General features: G+C 38.0%; 2 protein-coding genes across 3 annotated transcripts in view; one reads left to right on the top strand and one right to left on the bottom strand.

Moving 5' to 3' along the window:
• LOC138709028 (RNA-binding protein 42) overlaps window positions 1-19,572 on the bottom strand; it is a 221,845-nt gene that overhangs the window by 113,472 nt on the left and 88,801 nt on the right. The window lies entirely within an intron of this gene.
• Window positions 3,910-19,572, top strand: part of LOC138709024 (uncharacterized) — a 63,255-nt gene continuing 47,592 nt past the window's right edge. Inside the window, exon 1 of the mRNA XM_069839487.1 lies at window positions 3,910-4,114. The gene's annotated coding sequence lies outside the window, so the exon portion shown is untranslated. The remainder of the gene's footprint in view (window positions 4,115-19,572) is intronic.

The following is a 19,572-nucleotide window of genomic DNA, read 5'->3' as shown; positions in this document are numbered from 1 at the left end:
CCCAGGATGGGATAACGCCGCCATAAGGAGGGAGCAGCTGGAGGACCCAAACATTGGACAGCTACTGCGTGATGTGGAGTCCGGCCAGAGACCAGTATGGGCCGATATCGCCAACCGTAGTACCACTTACAAGAGCTACTGGGCCCAGTGGGAATCCTTCACTGTCAAGGACGGTATCCTGAAGAGGATTTGGGAGTCGGCCGATGGAAGGACCCACATAGAACAACTTGTCCTGCCCAGGAGCAAGGTGAAGGAAGTGCTGGAGGAGACTCATGCTGGAGTAACTGGAGGCCACCTGGGAGCCAACAGGACGCTGGACAAGTTAAGGCAGAGGTTCTATTGGTTGCATCAGAGAACCGACACGGAACAATGGTGCCGAAGATGCGACACCTGTGCAGCCAGTCGCGGACCAAGGACCCGCAGCAGGGGAGCCATGCAGCAGTACAACGTGGGAGCTCCTTTTGAGAGGATCGCCATCGACGTTGCTGGACCGTTCCCGGTCACGGATCGCGGGAGCCGCTACCTGCTAGTCGCCATGGATTACTTCACAAAATGGCCAGAGGTGTACGCGATTCCCAACCAAGAGGCTTCGACGGTGGCCGACGCGCTGCTTGACAACTTCATCTGCCGATTCAGGGTGCCCCGGGAATTGCATAGCGATCAGGGGCGCAACTTCGAATCCAACCTGATGGGAGAATTGCTCGAGCGTCTGGGGGTGCATAAAACCAGGACCACTCCCCTCCACCCACAGTCCGACGGGATGGTGGAACGATACATCAAAACCGTGGAGGAGCACCTGCGGAAGGTGGTGTCCAACCATCAACGAGACTGGGATGCCAGAGTCCCACTGTTCCTCATGGCCTACAGAGCTTCGGTCCACGATACAACAGGGATGACACCGGCAAACATGGTCTTCGGGAGAGAGCTGCGCCTGCCCTGCGATCTGCTGTTTGGCACGCCACCCAGCGCCGACCAGCCAGCAACTGACTATGTGGCAGAACTCACCGAGAAGTTGAATGGAGTTCACCAACTGGCCAGAGAGCACCTCAAGATGGCCAGCGACAGGATGAAAGTGCGCTACGACAGATTAGCCAACTCTGCAGGATTCCAGGAGGGCGACCTGGTGTGGCTGTATCGACCTACCAGGACCAAAGGGAAATCACCAAAGCTGCAGCGTGCCTGGGATGGACCATACCGCGTGGTGACCCGGATCAACGACGTGGTGTACCGCATCCAGCGACAACCTCGAGGGAAGTTGATGGTGGTGCATTTGGACCGATTAGCAGCCTACCAAGGGACTGCCCGAGACGAGCAGTCCTAAGGAGGGAGCAATGTGACAGCGACGTGAGATTCGAACTCTCGACCAGCGTCCCGCAAGAAAGCAGATCGCACAGGCTCCACGGAACATTGAGTGACGTCGCGCGGTGGAGAGAAGAGAGAGGGTGTATTACGTCAACGCGACGAGGCTGCGCGCGCAGCTGCTACTTAACGCAGTGAATGAGGAACGACCTTCCCGACTATTCCAGAAATCCGTCGAAGTGGAAGACTCGCGAATTTTCGAGGCTACGTCGCTGTAGTTATAAATTACGGTCGCGAAGGAACGACAGCAGTTTCAGAGTTTTCAGTTATTCAGTCAGTGAGAAAGCCAGAGCAAGGAAGCCAGTCTTGTGTACCGGAGTTCAACTCGAGTGTGCGTCCGCAACTGCGTCAGCAGCCGAAGGCCTGAGTTCGAGTGCAGTGGACCGCAGTTGGAGGGACCTGAGTTCGAGTGCAGTGGACCGCAGTTGGAGGGACCCGAGTTCGAGTACAGTGAACTGTCTCTGAAGGTCTGTGGTTCGAGATACCGTGAACTCGAGTGACTGAGATAGAAGAACTGTGAACTGAGAACTGGTAGTTCTGATTTGTAAATAGTGCTTTGTAAATATTAGTTAAGATTAACAGTTCATTGTTGTGCGTAATAGTCCAAGTAAATTGTCATTGTCGTCGGTGGAGTGCTATAACGAATACTGTGTTGGGTGAAAATCCAATTGTTGACGAGAGCGTTGAAGGCGAATTGTAGAAAGGAATTATTGTTGTGGCGAATAAATTACATTGTTGTTACTAATAAAATTCACAATATAATTGAGGCAAAAGCATTATGAGTCACCGGTGAGTAAAATGTTTTCTTTATCAATAGTAGCGGTAGCAGGGCAGTCCCTTCTCTACCTCTACCACTATTTGTCACGTGTTTGTTGACAGCGTGCGGACTGTTAGAAGTGGAGAGGGTGAAATTCGTTACAGGGCCGGATTTAGCAGTCACCAACAATATGAACTTAGGGCGGGGAGTAGGGGGCCCCCATTGGGTGAGTGGGTGAGGGGTCACATGCGGCCGGTGGGCTGGTACAACTCATCCTCATTCATCCCATAAATTCAGGGTGCACAACAGGCCTCAGTATGGCCGACGTGCAAAGGGTTGTCCTTAACCCGCCTCTAGTCACCGTTACCTAACAAAGTTTTCAAGTATACTTTGACAATACTTATGAAATTATGATATTCTTGGCACGAGCGTATCTTACTTAAAAAAAATACAAATGACTTTTAAGGAACCCGCAGGTTAATTGCCGCCCTCACATAAGCCCGCCATTGGTCCCTATCCTGTGCAAGATTAATCCACTCTCTATCATCATATCCCACCTCCCTCAAATCCATTTTAATATTATCCTCCCATCTACATCTCGGCCTTCCCAAAGGTCTTTTTCCCCTCCGGTCTCCCAACTAATACTCTATATGCATTTCTGGATTCGCCCATACGTGCTATATGCCTTGCCCAACTCAAACATCTGGATTTAATGTTCCTAATTATGTCAGGTGAAGAATACAATGCATGCAGTTCTGCGTTGTGTAACTTTCTCCATTCTCCCGTAACTTCATCCCTCTTAGCCCCAAATATTATCCTAAGAACCTTATTCTCATACACATTTAATCTCTGTTCCTCTCTCAAAGTGAGAGTCCAAGTTTCACAACCATACAGAACAACCGGTAATATAACTGTTTTATAAATTCTAACTTTCAGATTTTTTGACAGCAGACTGGATGACAAAAGCTTCTCAACCGAATAAAAACACGCATTTCCCATATTTATTCTGCGTTTAATTTCCTCCCGAGTGGCATTTGTATTTGTTACTGTTGCTCCAAGATATTTGAATTTTTCCACCTCTTCGAAGAATAAATCTCCAATTTTTATATTTCCATTTCGTACAATATTCTGGTCACGAGATATAAACATATACTTTGTCTTTTCGGAATTTACTTCCAAACCTATCGCTTTACTTGCTTCAAGTAAAATTTCCGTGTTTTCCCTAATCGTTTGTGGATTTTCTCCTAACATATTCACGTCATCCGCGTAGACAAGAAGCTGATGTATCCCGGTCTGGCATGAGCGTATCTAACAAAATTAATATTTTTCAGGGTATGTAACACGCATAGGTGAATTCAGAAATGCATATAGAGTGTTAGTTGGAAGACCTGAGGGAAAAAGACTTTTAGGAAGGCCGAAACGTAGATGAGAGGATAAAATTAAAATGGATTTAAGGGAAGTGGAATATGATGCTAGGGAATGAATTAATCTTGCTCAGAATAGGGACCGATGACGGGCTTATGTGAGGGCGGCAATTAACCTCCGAATGGGCTTCATAACTTTTTTTGTTTCGCTAGTACTGATCGTCATAAACTTCCTTATTAACGATTTCATTAAGCTCTTTCTGCCCTTCCTGACAAAAATTTTGTGTCAAAGGGGTTCAAACCCGTGACTACATAACTTATTGCGAAATATGAAGCATTACTTGCATTTGTATCATAATGAATGCTTTTCAAGAAATTAATAACTAATATTATCACGAGAAATTATATTACGCTCAGCACAGGTTATTGTCCCGCCTAATTTCACCCACGTGCGGTGGTATCTCTTTATCAGGGAGGAAACATCAAGATCGGAGAATGCGCCAAGCTGGAAGCGTGTACGCGTGCTCCTGCTGGGATAGGGTCGGCAGCTCCGCGTGGTCTCAGCCAAGACACACACGTTCATCGTTGCCTGTGAAGTACAGCCGCCTCTCCTCGACGCAGCGTCCTGGGACAAGTAAGTACAACAGGTGGCACAGATCTCACTGGTGTATCGGGTCTTGGTTTAGCGGCACTCGTTTTACTGGAGCACTTGGAGTAAAAGTCTAAACTTCACGGAGTCCAAATACTTTAATACAGTTCAACAGACATTTCAGTTGTAACTTTAAAATAACTAATTAAAACAAAAATAAAAATAAAATAAAATTTTAACAAACTTAAAATTGTAATAAAATTATTAATATAAAACCAGAATAAATTCTCTCATTTGTCTCAATTACCACCCTCGTATGGAAAGGGGCATGCAGAGAAAATGTAGTACAAATTTCCTTCATATAAAAACAAAGAAACTTCTCATATGTTTTGACTTCCACGGGTTTTAAAGTGGAGCGAGTTCTTAGGTTTCTGCTCTTTGTCACAAATGTAACAACATCGTTTTGGAGTTATGTATCGGATCCATTATCTGAAAACACGACAAAAGAGAGGCTATCTGCTCAAACTGTTATCGTAAGCCAGTTTTCAGCACTCAAATGGATACATTTCCTTTCCTTGTTCTCCCCACTGATCGAGTCGATAAGTATATCCAAAATGTTGATTGGTTCTATACGTATAGTATGGGGGAAAAAATCTTGCACTAGTCATATATTTACCAAAAACAATGGTTAATCTATTTACTACATAAAATTTACGAGAAAGTGTATTACTATTCATTTAATAAAATAAACTTTGTTACCGGTGCGGAGTAGCCCAGTAGCGCGTTTTCCTGCTCATCCAGAGATGCACTCGGGCGTGGGTTCAATTCCCGCTCAGGATGATTACCTGATTAGATTTTTTCCGAGGTTTTCCTCAATCGTTAGACCATACGGCGAATGTAAGATACGTAAAGATTAATTTTGGTCCTACAGAATATATCTATTATGGTAACAATGAATGTAAGGTAATCTATGGCGAATTCTCGGCCAAATACCATTTCGCTATCACCAATTCCATCGACACTAAATAATCCCGCAGGTCATAAAGCGTCGTTAAATAACCAAGTAAATAAAAGTCACCGATGGTGTGCTTATGATGTTTGGCATTGAATACCAACTTCGCGATCCAAATCCGACCAATGGTGATAGATCATAGATGTCCAATAATTGTAACTCGTACGAGGTAACACCTGGCGTAAGCAACCCGCAGCGCATATTCTTTAAGGTCGTTTTTCCTATTTTATACGGAAAGTTATTGACCTTAGCAGAACATGCTTGACGTGCAGTATATTCTGGTTCCTTAGGCGTTTGGACACCCATGTGATAGATCTTTAACAGTGTTGCCAATTCGATTCTTGAAAATTCGCTATAAAACATTGCGGAAATCGTTAAACTGATGTATTATCAATGTAAAATTAGATTACTTTCCCGCCTAGAGAGTTACGAAAAAGGCTCAATCCCTATACCAACCGTATAAATTTGATAAATTTTACCTGCTAAACTAACACGAAAAAACACTAAACCTAGCGAGAATTATCGCTGCATTGGCAACAATGAACTTTAATGGTGATTAAAATCCTTAGCATTTTTCTTTCGAATGAGAAGTGAATTAAAGTTGGGAAACTCGTTTCGTATATCTATGGCACGTAAAAGAAACCTGACCCTGAATAAGAGGGCTTCAGGAAAAATTTACCTGCAGTTCATTGCTCACATCAAAATTGAACTAGGGATACTTGTGTTACGTTAAAGCCAATGTGTGTGTGTCACGTTCCATCCATACTGAATTTTCAATCAGAGCTAAAGATAATTTTACCCCGTGACAGAGACTTCGTTTCCTCATCACTTTACTTCGCGAGTTTCTCCGCTAGGAGTAGAAGCCGGATCTTAGATCAATTTGCCGTCTAAATTACCCGTGGTGCACTATAGCGAGATGAATATACGTCAAAATAAAAATTAATTATGAAAAAGTGAACACTAGCAAAGGAAAGGAGACTTACTTTCCGGAAACTTGCCCAAAGATCATTTTTGTCTGCCAAAAATTCCACTTGAACTTACCAGAATCTGTCTCCGGATGTTCGGCGTGGGAAACCAATGTCCTAGTTGTTTCGGGGCAGATGTAAAGAAAGTTATGCAGGCAAAAGTCACTCGCAATGAAAACGTTATGAATTTACAAAACAGAACAGGATTTGAAAGGATGTGGCAATAAAATACTGATATTATTATTTTCATTTGTAAATGTAAAAAATATATAGTATGTTATTTTGAAAGACACTGTTTATTTTGTCAAAATACATAGAGACTTGCGGCAGCAAAACCGAGAAGGGAGAAAGAGCATTCAGTGAGATAGCCGTGAAATTGACAACTGTAAAATATAAAAAGTACTTATCTGTGATCGCGGACAATTTAACACATCTTCATGCAAAATAATGGTGAATTTACATTACTTAATGCGTACGAGAAATTATTTAGCCTAAAATGGAAGACGCCTCAGTTTATTAAACTAAATGGAGATTCTATTCGTGGAAGGAAGATCCACTAAAGCGATTGCACTCCAGAGAAAATACAGAATGACACACAGTAAAATCAAGACATCTCTCTCCTAAAAAAAAAACTAAATCAAGAATAGTTCTTTTCCTACCAACGAATTCACTTCCTCACATCAACAACATCATCATCACTATTATTATTATTATTATTATTATTATTATTATTATTATTATTATTATTATTATTATTATTATTATTCCCATATGCTAGTTTCGTAGGCTGGGAACCCATGCCATGCCTTTTACATTTTCAAACAAGACTGAGCAATTTTGCAGATTTCTTTGTAATAAGATTTTTTTGATTTTGTATTTAATGTAAAACATTTATTTTGAGCAGTAATTTTCCCTGGAGAACACTACACTGAATTGTGGTCAAATAGGCTATTAATTTTGTCTGTACATATAAAATATGACATTTACAGGCACAAATAACTACTAGGTATATCGTTAGTACACTAAGTTGTCAGCTTTAAAATACTTAAATTGAACTTTTTCTTTTAATTTTCCGCAGTTTACGGTTATTTTAAACATAATGTCTCAAATTACTATCACGAAATCATCTGGAAAATAACAGTTCTAAAGATTAATAAATTACGTGTCTCCTATACTTCCACTATTTTAGGCGCTTTTTTATGTCCACTACAACGTAGCATAGAAAGTATCTTAATTTTAATAAATATATAATTATATTTTTAGACTGATCTGAATGAAGACTTTTTAGATATTTTCCTTACAAATTAAAACTAAGTAACGCCATAAATAATATATTAATTAAATATAAACGAAACTGAATAAAAATTTTAATCTACGGTATACTGCAGAACATACGAGTACTTCTTACCTGTTTTATTTCTAATTTGAGAACTACCCAATAGACACATACTGAGAACAACCAGTAATGCGTTTCTGGAGGTGTTCCACTGGAAATATCAGGTGCATCTAGTCTAAGTTGACTTTTAAGCAAATCTTTTACAAGTTTATATTCTCTTGCTTTTAGACATATTTATAGTTCAGCAAAAACAGCAGTGGTTCTCTTCCGTAGATGAGGGTATCTCTGCTTTAAAAACTGTGCATGAACATAAACTATGCATAACTATTATTCCTATTACGTTATTTTAAAGTAACAATCCAATGGTTATCCTCTATTATCAGGCAGTACGCCTCACTTTGTCAGAGAAAGAACAATTATTGTTTGTATGCATCTGAAGTCTGACTAGTGTAATGTATAATTAGTCAGTGATGTATGCAATGGAGAGAGAAAGAAACTGGCAACCCTACCCCATTATCTCCTGGCCTAGTTGCCTCGTAAGTAGTGCCTTCTTGGTATAACTTGTGAGGTTCAGACCTGTCTTCGGACAGTTGACTAAACAACAAACTATTATTATTATTATTATTATTATTATTATTATTATTATTATTATTACCACCGTACGCGTCTCCAAACGTCAATTAGATGCACGATTTTAACTTACATAGCTAATGAAATTCGCCTGGTCGAAATCGTTACGTCATTTTGACAAAAAAAAAATTAGCACTGACCGCGTTTGTATGTTTCTGACTGTCCATAAGGAAAACATTGAAAACCTAGTCACAGTATGAAACTGTACAAAATGCGTACTTATTTTGTTTTAGAAAAAAGTATCCAATCAAAATTTGTCCCTCTGGGTCTGGACTTACATGGCCTATATGTGAACACGTCACTGTTTTGATTCATGAAAATGTTTCATCATCGAGAGCGGATTGAGACTGTGGATCATTAAATGATTGTTACCATTACATCATTATGTTTATTTTGTATTAGTATGGACGACCGTTATAATCCTGTCTTTAACATATTAATTAAAGAATGTTTTTCAATATAATTCTTATTTGTGGGTTATTTGAATTGATTTTTAATGTCCAAACTTTTTGTCACATTATACGAGTACACCGTCTATTTTCCTGTTTATAACAGGTCATAACATTATCATAAGAAACCAATACTTAAAAACAATGAAGAAATAACTTAAGGGCCTGGGTAGTGATTACGGGTCAAAAATTCGAATTTTTTCATTTGTGTTTTTTAAGTACAAAACTTGCTCTTTAAAACTATATATATATATATATATATATATATATATATATATATATATGTGTGTGTGTGTGTGTGTGTGTGTGTGTATGTATGTATATAAATATATATTGTGGGGGTATCTCTGCAGATAAGCTCTTTAAATAGTCTCTTTAAATTTGGCGGCGCATGTAATTCATAAATCATTTTTAAATGCAGTTTTCGGGAAGTTGATATTTTTCAAACTTAGGTGCATTTTTCTCTGAAACTACTAAATCTAGTTGCATGAAATTTTTACATTGTTTCCTGCAGTCTGTATTCTACAAAATAGACCTACGGGTTTATGAATATCACACATATGACATGAGGAAAAAATATATATTCATTGAAAAAAATAGCAAAAATTGTTAATCGAAATTAAATATTTTTCCTATTTCACCAAGGGTGAAATATTTAACTAAATTTTGCTTTAGAATTTACAATATACATTACTTGATAACTTATAAAAAATACAAGGTATATGAGTGAAGATTGTAGCAAGTAATGTGCACCTGAAGAATGAGGTACATTTAGCAAAGTGGGAAAAAAGGTTATCAGTTAGGGCCTTTCTTTTGCACTTTAATCAGAAACTAATTGTCTTTTACAGCCTACCACTGAATTCAGAATAATTTATTGTATAATGATGGAAATTTTTATTACACTCTGAACACTAAAAGCCTAGAAATACTGAACTAAACTTTTGTACTGAAATTCTTTAATCGCATAGGCATTACTACCCACTCCCCTTAATCAGTGGACCATGTTTAGAAATTAGTATGCTCTGATAATTTGTAAAACACACATAGGTGACTCTGTTGCTAAGTCAAAGCTAGAGTCCCTCGATAACAAAATTGGATGTAAGAGTTGAGGCAATGAGCATACTTCTTCTGATTGGCCTTACTTCCATTAACATACAATTAATAAATCTAGGTACACACGTACTCAAAACATAAATTGGGTCGATGAAATAATAAATCCTTCATTATCCGTATTGTCTAGATTCTAGAGTCCCTTTTAGTTCACACGTTGCATGGTCTCTGTTCCGATCAACAATTAAAATATGTGAAGATTTGATAGCACTAAAAATTGGAGAAGAAAAAAACATATATTTATGAGAAGTAAAACCATAGGCCTATATAAACATATTTTATAATTATATATATATATATATATAATATAATATATATACACACATAGAAACTATTACAGATAGTTTATCACTAAGGAATAAGGAAAACCTGTTAACTTGTATTTACTAAAAGCAAAGTCGTTGTACTCTGCTAATGTCTAAACATGGCCCACTGACTAAGTTCTAGTTTTTTTTAAGTTTATTTCTACCTCGGGACCATGAGAGGTGACGGTGCACAACTTCTAATCACTAGATTATGCCTGGGTTAAATCCCAAATCTTTTCGCAGAGCATATGAACAGAAGATATATAAATTATGTCACTGTTGATAGTGATTCGTCCGTCGGACGGGAACGTTATGCCTGGCGGCTCCTTTGGTGCTATTCGACAGGAGTAGGCTATGTGCCGGCACCAGGTTTCCTCTTCTCCCTTCCTCATCTTCATCATCACCCTCACCCATTTCCTACACTACACATCAACCCTAGTACATGACATAACTCTCCACAGATACGCATCATGCACAGCGTGGCCCGCCGAAGTGGTGTGCAACTTGAAAATGGGTCACAGTCCTGCCATCTATCAGCAATATGCGGAACCCGAATCACGCAAGTGAAGTGGGTAGGCACTGGGTACATTCACACACATCTGCGGTCATAACACGTGTGTAGGAATTTCAGGATATCAGTAGGCCGTTTTAAGTATTGTTGAGTTCTTGTTTTTATTGTTATAGACGGCTTATAGACGGCTTACCGTCTGAGCCAATTCACTCGGTTCACTGATTAAGTTATTTCTTTGTTGTTTTTATAAATAGGTTTCTTATGATAATGTTAAATCCCTATGTCCTATACCAAAAAATCACACGGTATTAATTTATTATACACACTCATATATTAATTAGCGTTCGCCTTCATATTATATTATTATTACTGTGCATCCTTTGCACCATTAAGTACAATTTAATTGGCCTCATATCACTCGTTTTCCACTTACGTTCCTTCCTCGGATCTTGCACTTCTCTCTATACAGAGCTGGCCTCCGGTGTATTGCACTTAGTCATCATTAAATTCGTTATTATGAAACCTTATTAAGCCTTTCATATTAGCCTCACACTTTCATTTACCAAGTCCCTCTTCGCCCTCACATTTATCTTAACTACACCTTATTACACTATTACACGCGCTTTCATATATTTATTCACTAAGTTCCAAAGCTCCAACTATTATGTCCAATTACCTACATGCTGTCCGTCTCTCATCAATTCATCCATGCAAACACCCAAAGAATTATTTCGGTATGAACATAATGAAATATAGAGTTGTGCACAACCGGTTACGAAAAATATAAATTATATATTGCTATTGAACGCCTGGCGCTGTAGTCAATATGCAAAGCTCTTCCGTTTCGCGGAGTGTCTCAGGTTCGGTTTAACGAATATTCGAGTTGTTTCTCACTCTTTGTGGGTGGACGGCAAAGGCAGACCAGATTGAGCCATAAACGAATTCCAGGAACCCTTGCAAGGACGCGATTATCATCGTGTAGGCCTACTATTTAATTGATAATTCTTCTTCTCTCACTACAATCAATAAATCAATTAATCAATCCATCCATCGACTCACTGATTCATTCATCCATGAATTCATTGATTGATTCATTGACTGATTAAGTGATTCACTGATTGGTTCATTCTTTCTTTCTTCATTCATTAATTCATTCATTCGTTACAGTTGGTATCGTCAAGAGCAAAACATTCTTCTTAAAAATGATATATTAATGAAATAGGCTAATGCATCAGCCTTGAGTAATTAAAAGGCATTAACAACTACTGTTTTAGAGGTATGCAGTTCGAGTTTAAAGTGTAAACGTTACAATAGAATGTATGTACTTATTTTCTCTTTTATTTAGTAAGTAATTTTAATTTATTCTATTCTTGCATTTCTTTACACACCAAATTTCATATTATTCATTACACTTATTTCCTTTCTTGTTAAATTTAAATTATGTTTTATTTAACGACTCTCGCAACTGCCGAGGTTATATCAGCGTTGCCGGTGTGCCGAAATTTTGTCTTCGCAAGAGTTCTTTTACATGTCAGTAAATCTGCTGACATGAGCCTGTTGCATTTAAGCACACTTAAATACCATCGATCTGGGTCGGGATCGAACCCACAACCTCGAGTACAGAAGGCCAGTACTATACTGACTGCGTCACCCAGGGCGACTCCTCTGTTGTACCGTGTCCATTTGTTCATCTCTATACTATGTTATGAAGCTAAGTGTAAAAAGTATGCAATCAATTGTACGCCTATATTAAGCAAATATACATTTTTTTAATTACACATGGTAAATTTCCTTCAATTGTTACTCCGTTTGTGTACTCAGAAAATGCCAGCATTGTCTAGTCTGCAAAACATCAGGACCAACCGGTTGAAATTCGAACATTCGGTCGGATGCTCTACCTTCACGGGCGCTATGTGACCGGTCGAATGAAAACCGGTTGTAAGCCCTACTCTGCAGTTCTCTATATCTAAGTCATAGATTATCTCGAGAGTCAAACTATCCAAATCAGTACACTTCCTCACGGCTAAATAGTTCGGTATAATTTTACAATAATTCATTTTGTCAGAGATGAGGCTATACTGGTAATCTCTGGTCTAACAGTACGTTTACATTTCGAAATCTGTCTCTCGTTACATTCCTGTCTATGAACGATTGTTTGCGTAGGAAATGTTTTGTACTTTTCCGAACATTTTAAAAGGGTGACAATCTACTCAGGTGGAAAATTAACGCGTTATTTATAGTTTTAATTACACGGATTGACCTCCCCCGTTTCTGAAACGAGATTAGGAGTCTGTAATTAAAGGTAGGGATGATTACATGTCGAAGTGGCAATGCCGTATTTCAGATAAATGTCCCAATATTGTGTGTAATTGAAACTTGTTGCGAGGTTATTAATTGCTATCACAGTTCAGTGTACTCCACTCTATTCAAACGAATAATCGATGTCACAAAGGTGACACATTTTCTCATTATATCTACATTTTATCGCAGCAATTAAGTTCTTTTATCATGTTGCAAATGATATTCCACTTTATATTTTGTTTTCCCCATCTTTCAGAAATCATACAAATATAGAATCGTTTAAAAACCACTCAAATAAAAAAAATAAATGTTCGTTTTTTTGCATTGCAGACCGGTATAAAAGTCGTTCTTTGTAATACAAAAAGTTAATATATCTCCCCATTTATAAACTGTATGGTTTATATAAAGTAGGCAAGGGTGAATTGGGTCACGGGGTGAATCGAATCAATTCTAATTTATTGCCATTGTGTACGAAATTGAACACGTTTTGGTGCTAACAAGTGACATCTAGCGGTAGAACTGAAACTCTTTCACTTTACCAACACCGGGGTACTCTTGGAGTTAGTACGAGTCTCCAATACTGATATAGGATTTAAGGCTTGGGGCCCCGTGCCGTAAGGTTTATCAGATACTAGTCTGGGGATGGAACCAGGACTGAGACAGGATGACCCTCATGTCAGCATCGAATTCACGAATACACCCAGGTTATCTGCCGGACTGAAACAACACCGTGTGTGTCTATATACACATATTGTATATCGTCGTTGTTCCTGCAGTAACTCCTATGTGCAAAATATACAATTTTTCAGTAGGAAGAAAAAACACATTTATTCATCCTATGGCAGCCTTACATAGGAAACTATGAATTCTTACATTTTCGAAACAAAGAAATATAATTACATATAGGAGATTTTATTATTTGCTGTATCACTATTTAAGTTATTTAACAGAGCAAAATCTTAAAATCGATAAATATGTCACATAGGAGTTATTGGAGGAACGACGGCGATATAATAAGGCGCACAATGGGCCAATTTAAGCTTAAGAGCATGGATCGATCCTGAGTCGGGACCTCGAAAAGCCAGTCAGCCACTCCATCCATGAAAATATTTAAATCGATTATTTTGCATCATTACATTACTTCCTCTTCACACTTTTAACATGAGAAAGTTCCCAGGTAGAAAGCATCATAAAATGATATACTGTATATGGCACAGAGCTGAATTCGTTACCAAGAAAAGAGACAGAAACGAATAGCTGGCATCACGCTTCGACTATTCCATTCCCAGAAAAGGAAATTCGTAATGGATCTCTAATTTAACGCTGCTTTTAAATCCAGTAGTTATCAAGAGACAATGAGATTATAGAGCATGTGTAATACAGCTATCGAAGAATAACAATGGCACAGCAAACAGGGAGTACTTTCAATTTACACCGCTTTGTCCAGCACAAATATCACAGGATATGACGTCACCACCACCATCGTCGTCATCGTCACCATTATAATAATGACTGAACAATAAAAGGTAAATAATTTCGCTCAAGGATCAGCGTACATTAATTGCGTTTAGCAATTAAACCTTTCCGTTTTATTTTCATTGAGGACATATTGCTATTAGCATTCACTTAATTATGATTATGAGAATATACAGAATGCCCCAGAAGTCCCTGCACTGAATTTAAGGGCTGGAAAAAGAGGCCAAAACAAGCATTTTTATCAAATAATTTAGAGTCGGCGTCGTACCCTTAGCTCGTTAGGCGTTAGAATCGTAAGTGCTGTTTGTTCAACTGGAACGCTGTCCCGTCTTAATTCCAGCCCGACTCCACGGAGAAACTACTGAACCTGCACCTTCTCCAAGAAACCCTCCTCCCTTTACTGGATGAGGTTCCCTTGGCAGTAAGGCAACGCATGTGGTTGCAGCATGATGGCCACACTGCTCATTTTATACATAATGTTCGTATGTTCCTGGATAATATCTTTCCAGACAGGTGAACCTGCTTGGCCACCGATATCTCCTGACCTCATCAGACTGGAGTTCTTCTTGTGGAGTAAAATGGGCATGTTAGGCCCAGTGCGCGCGACTCTTGTAAGTGATAAAGAAGACCTAAAAACAGAGAACTCGATAGTGCTATTTCCTATCTTTGATAGAGTTCGACAGGTAATGAATGGTTCGTCGCAGTGAGCTCTGTACAGAGCTCACTTTGAGCACATCTCCTGACTATGCATAGGTTGAGGAGACAACTCTATGGAGCAGGGTGACGTGCTTGTGACGTAAAAGCTCCCAAATCTAACGCCGTCTAACGGGTTAAGGGCACGACGTCGACTCAAAGTTATGTGAAAAAAAAGTTTGTTTTGGCTTCTTCAACCATCCCTTAAATTTAACGTGCTATTTCTTATCCTTGAGAGAGTTCAACAGGTTAACGAATGGTTCGTCGCAATAAGCTGTGTTCAGAATTCAATTGTGCTCACTTTGAGCACATCTCCTGACTATGCATAGGTTGAGGAGACAACTCTATGGAGTAGGGTGACGTGCTTGTGACGTAAAAGCTCCCAAATCTAACGCCGGCTAACGGATTAAGGACGCGACGTCGACTCAAATTTATGTGAAAAAAAAGTTTGTTTTGGCTTCTTCAACCATTCCTTAAATTTAACGCACGAACTTCTGGGACACTCTGTATTTCAAACTAAAAAAAAAGTAATAATTTTATTAAAGGAATAAAAGGATGCGAAAATAAAGAAAGAGCATTTCAATTATTATTACAGATATACGTGAATTTTGACTGAAAGGTAAGGACTAATGAGTTATCCTTAGCTCCTTTATTATCTTTTAAAGGTATTGTAGTGTGCATCCTTCTAATCTTAAGAAACACAGCATTAGTGCCGCACTATTTTTCGGTGCAATCTGTGTGTGACAGAGTAGAGTGCCAATAAAGAAGCGGTTCATTCAGGTTCACCACGTGATTTTTATTTATAGACGGTAGAAGTAACATTGGTAAACAAGTCATAAGCCTCCTTATACCCTTAGAACAGAAAACAAAAATACACAGTTTATAGAACAAATGCATTGGCTTGAAAGATGACTGTTACGTGGCCACTAGAAACCGAAGAGCACAAGGGGAAATGTTACAGTTAAAAGACGCCTCCGCAATATTACGAATAAAGTTCCACTTAAGCGGTCACAACCCACACTGAATCGTCCACTTCTCCTTTTCTTAATCCATTACACTGACCGCACCGAAATTCGTTGTGAATAATTAAGGAAGTACGTGCAGATAGCGTGACAAAATACAGCCTTTCGTAATCTCCCCTATGTATACGAGGAAAACAGAAAGCCCGCAACCACAGAATGTTTGCTAGAGGAAAAACTTCGAGGAAATGCAATATTATTTCCTCTAAAAGCACTTCATGTTCAAATTATGCGAAAAGATAAAAATGTACTTACTTTAAATGCTAATATATGCCTATTTAGAAAAATTTGTACCATGTAAATGTATTTTTAGGATTCAGTTAATAAAACCATTTGTTGAAATACTTTCAATTACGAGGTACAACAAAAATTTACTTCTATAAATTAATAATATAACCTCTACAGTAAAAATAAACTATAATCGAAAAAATTTGACAAATCTTTTATCAGCAATTCCATACCTGGGAATTGCATATACTTTCGCATTAAACATTTGACACATTCACTCATAAAACTGCTACTTTACCTAACTTTATGTCAAGTGAATTATACGCAACCACTGTCCAGCAGACTTCGTTCTCTTCACAAATTCGCAAGCCAGGTACTAGAAAAACAGTAATTATTTTAGCCTGATGGTAAAACAATTTTTAGTGTCAGTCTCCTCTACTACAAAAGTTCACCACATACTACTATATTTCGACCACATACGAGTAGCACATGTTCCTTCCTTTCTGCTTAATTTATAGAAAAATAAATTCAATATTTACGTAAAATATAGGTAAGATTATATTTCTTTTCCAGGATTCTCCATTACATATACGCATAAAGTATTCTTGCATAGAAGTTTCGTAATCTGTTCTCATAACATAGCTGAAAGTTGCATATGTTACAGTATTACGAAGACTAAAATAAATCTGGCATTCGTCTGTAAAACACTGTATGGTTGTATAAGCGGTTCTCAGCCACGCACGCGTACCACTAATGGTGCTTGAGCCACTGCTGGGTGGTAGTTAAAGTGTGAAATAAAAATACAAATTATCATAAAATATAAACTTATAAAAGTTGTTTTCTGTATAAAATACTCAAATTTTAACTGTTTTTTAATTAAACACGTCTAAATAAAACAACCAATTTATTATTGATATTGAAGCGTAGAAACGTTTATTGTGACCCTGGGAGCGACACTTGACGATTTGTCATTATACATTTGGTTAGTGGTACAGCTGATGTTCTAGATTAAAAGTAGTGATACGTCATTGAAAAAGGTTGAGAACCGCTGTTTTAGACGAATATTAAATATGTGCTTCACTGCCTTCAGTCACTTTGGATACAAGTTGGATTGGTACCGGGACATCACTTTATTTTTACTTGCATTTTTATTGTACCTGCGTTTCTGAATGTATTTGACTCCCACCCCTTGCAGTAATGTTCTTGCTCCCGTCAGCTACACAAACTTACGGCCGCTGTTGCATTCGAAGTCTGCTAGTAGTGAAGTAAAGAGTACAGAGTATAGTGTGTTTCAGAAATATGGTTGCGTTTTCCATAGAAGGAAGACTCTATATTATTGAAGCTTATTTCCAGGGGCAGGTATTTATGGAGATTAATTTTATAATTTGTGTTTTTTTTTAATGTTGGTGTCGGCGGAGATAGTTGGAGATTGATTTGTACTTTTGTTGGATATTAATGGAAATTTTGGAAAATACAATTTTTTGAAATTGGAATATTAACTCAGTATGAATATTACTTTCCAAATAAATAACATTAAAGGTTCATTGGATTCTGGTAAAGGTGCGGTATGGCCAATAGACAATATTTGTTGGATTGAGACTGTATTTAACACATATTCATTAAAAACGAAAAAAAAAAAACTTGTAGCCCTCAAATTAATACTTTCAAATTATTAGTGAAATGTTGAATTCTCCGTCTTTTGAGTTCACTAATGTAATGAGAACAACTGGAATACCATGTAATGTAGCCTACTTGAATGTGCAACAAATTCAAATAAAAAAAATGTCCGAAAAAAGAACTCAGAATATGATATTCACTATAAAACGACACTATAATAATAATTCGCGAATGTGTCCATATTTCGCTATTAGAACTCCACTTCACGATTGTTTTATCCGCATATTATTAATCAGAATCACTTAATTCGTAAATATTAGTAAAAATCTATTGTATATCTATTATGTCGTGATTTTCGCGATCTACGTAAATACCCGGCCCTGCTTATTTCGCACAGGTACGGTTTGTAGCATGACTGAATAACTTTGAAGTAAAGATTAGAGTTACCGAAAGTACGGTAATATGCTGAGAAAAGTAGCCATTATATAATGAATAAAACCGCCTGAAGAGTTGAGTTTGTGAAAAAAAAAAATGTTACAACTCTACTGTATTTTGATAAAATACCGTAAAAGTAATGATCTAACTGAAAATCCTAATATCGTATTTCCCTGTAACATAAATGGATACACTACTTTTCTCTCCTCCTATAGCTAGTAAAATGATTTGTTTACATATTGCACTAGTAGCACCAAACGCCTGTAATGGAAGGGGGTAACAGTGTTTCCGAGTATAGCCAGGTTAATGTTAAAAATGTTGGTAAAAATAAAGTGATGTCCCTGTATAAGTCGCTATGTACGGAGAATCCTGTCAATCAAAACAGTGCAAGCAGCAGCGAATCAGTCACCTCCGGTACTGTACTGTGTGTTTACATCTTGCGTCTCTGTGTGTGTACGTTGTCGACAGTAGGTACGATATATTTTACAGTAGTCATGCGACAAATTATTATTTTTAAGACTCGATAAGAACAAACTATTTATTTTAAGTTACTTTTACAACAAATCTAAAACAAGGAGATGCACTATTACCTTTACTTTTTAACTTTGCTCTAGAGTATGCCATTAGGAAAGTCCAGGATAAGAGAGAGGGTTTGGAATTGAACGGGTTACATCAGCTGTTTGCCTAAGCGGATGACGTGAATATATTACGAGAAAATCACAAACGATTAGGGAAAACACGGGAATTTTACTTGAAGCAAGTAAAGAGATAGGTTTGGAAGTAAATCCCGAAAAGACAAAGTATATGATTATGTCTCGTGATGAGAATATTGTACGAAATGGAAATATAAAAATTGGAAATTTATCTTTTGAAGAGGTGGAAAAATTCAAATACAAATATAAATGATACTCGGGAGGAAATTAAACACAGAATAAATATGGGAAATGCCTGTTATTATTCGGTTGAGAAGCTTTTATCATCCAGTCTGCTGTCAAAAAATCTGAAAGTTAGCATTTATAAAACAGTTATATTACCGGTTGTTCTTTATGGTTGTGAAACTTGGACTCTCACTTTGAGCGAGGAACATAGGTTAAGGGTGTTTGAGAACAAGGTTCTTAGGAAAATATTTGGGGCTAAGAGAGATGAAGTTACAGGAGAATGGAGAAAGTTACACAACACAGAACTGCACGCATTGTATTCTTCACCTGACATAATTAGGAACATTAAATCCAGACGTTTGAGATGGGCAGAGCATGTAGCACATATGGCGAATCCAGAAATGCATATAGAGTGTTAGTTGGGAGGCCGGAGGGGAAAAAGACCTTTGGGGAGGCCGAGACGTAGATGGGAAGATAATATTAAAATGGATTTGAGGTAGGTGGGATATGATGATAGAGACTGGATTAATCTTGCTCA

Source organism: Periplaneta americana, chromosome 11 (genome assembly GCF_040183065.1).
Source record: "Periplaneta americana isolate PAMFEO1 chromosome 11, P.americana_PAMFEO1_priV1, whole genome shotgun sequence".
NCBI lineage: Eukaryota > Metazoa > Arthropoda > Insecta > Blattodea > Blattidae > Periplaneta > Periplaneta americana.
The sequence above is the reverse complement of the archived record's forward strand: the minus strand, read 5'-3'. Positions and strand labels throughout refer to the sequence as shown.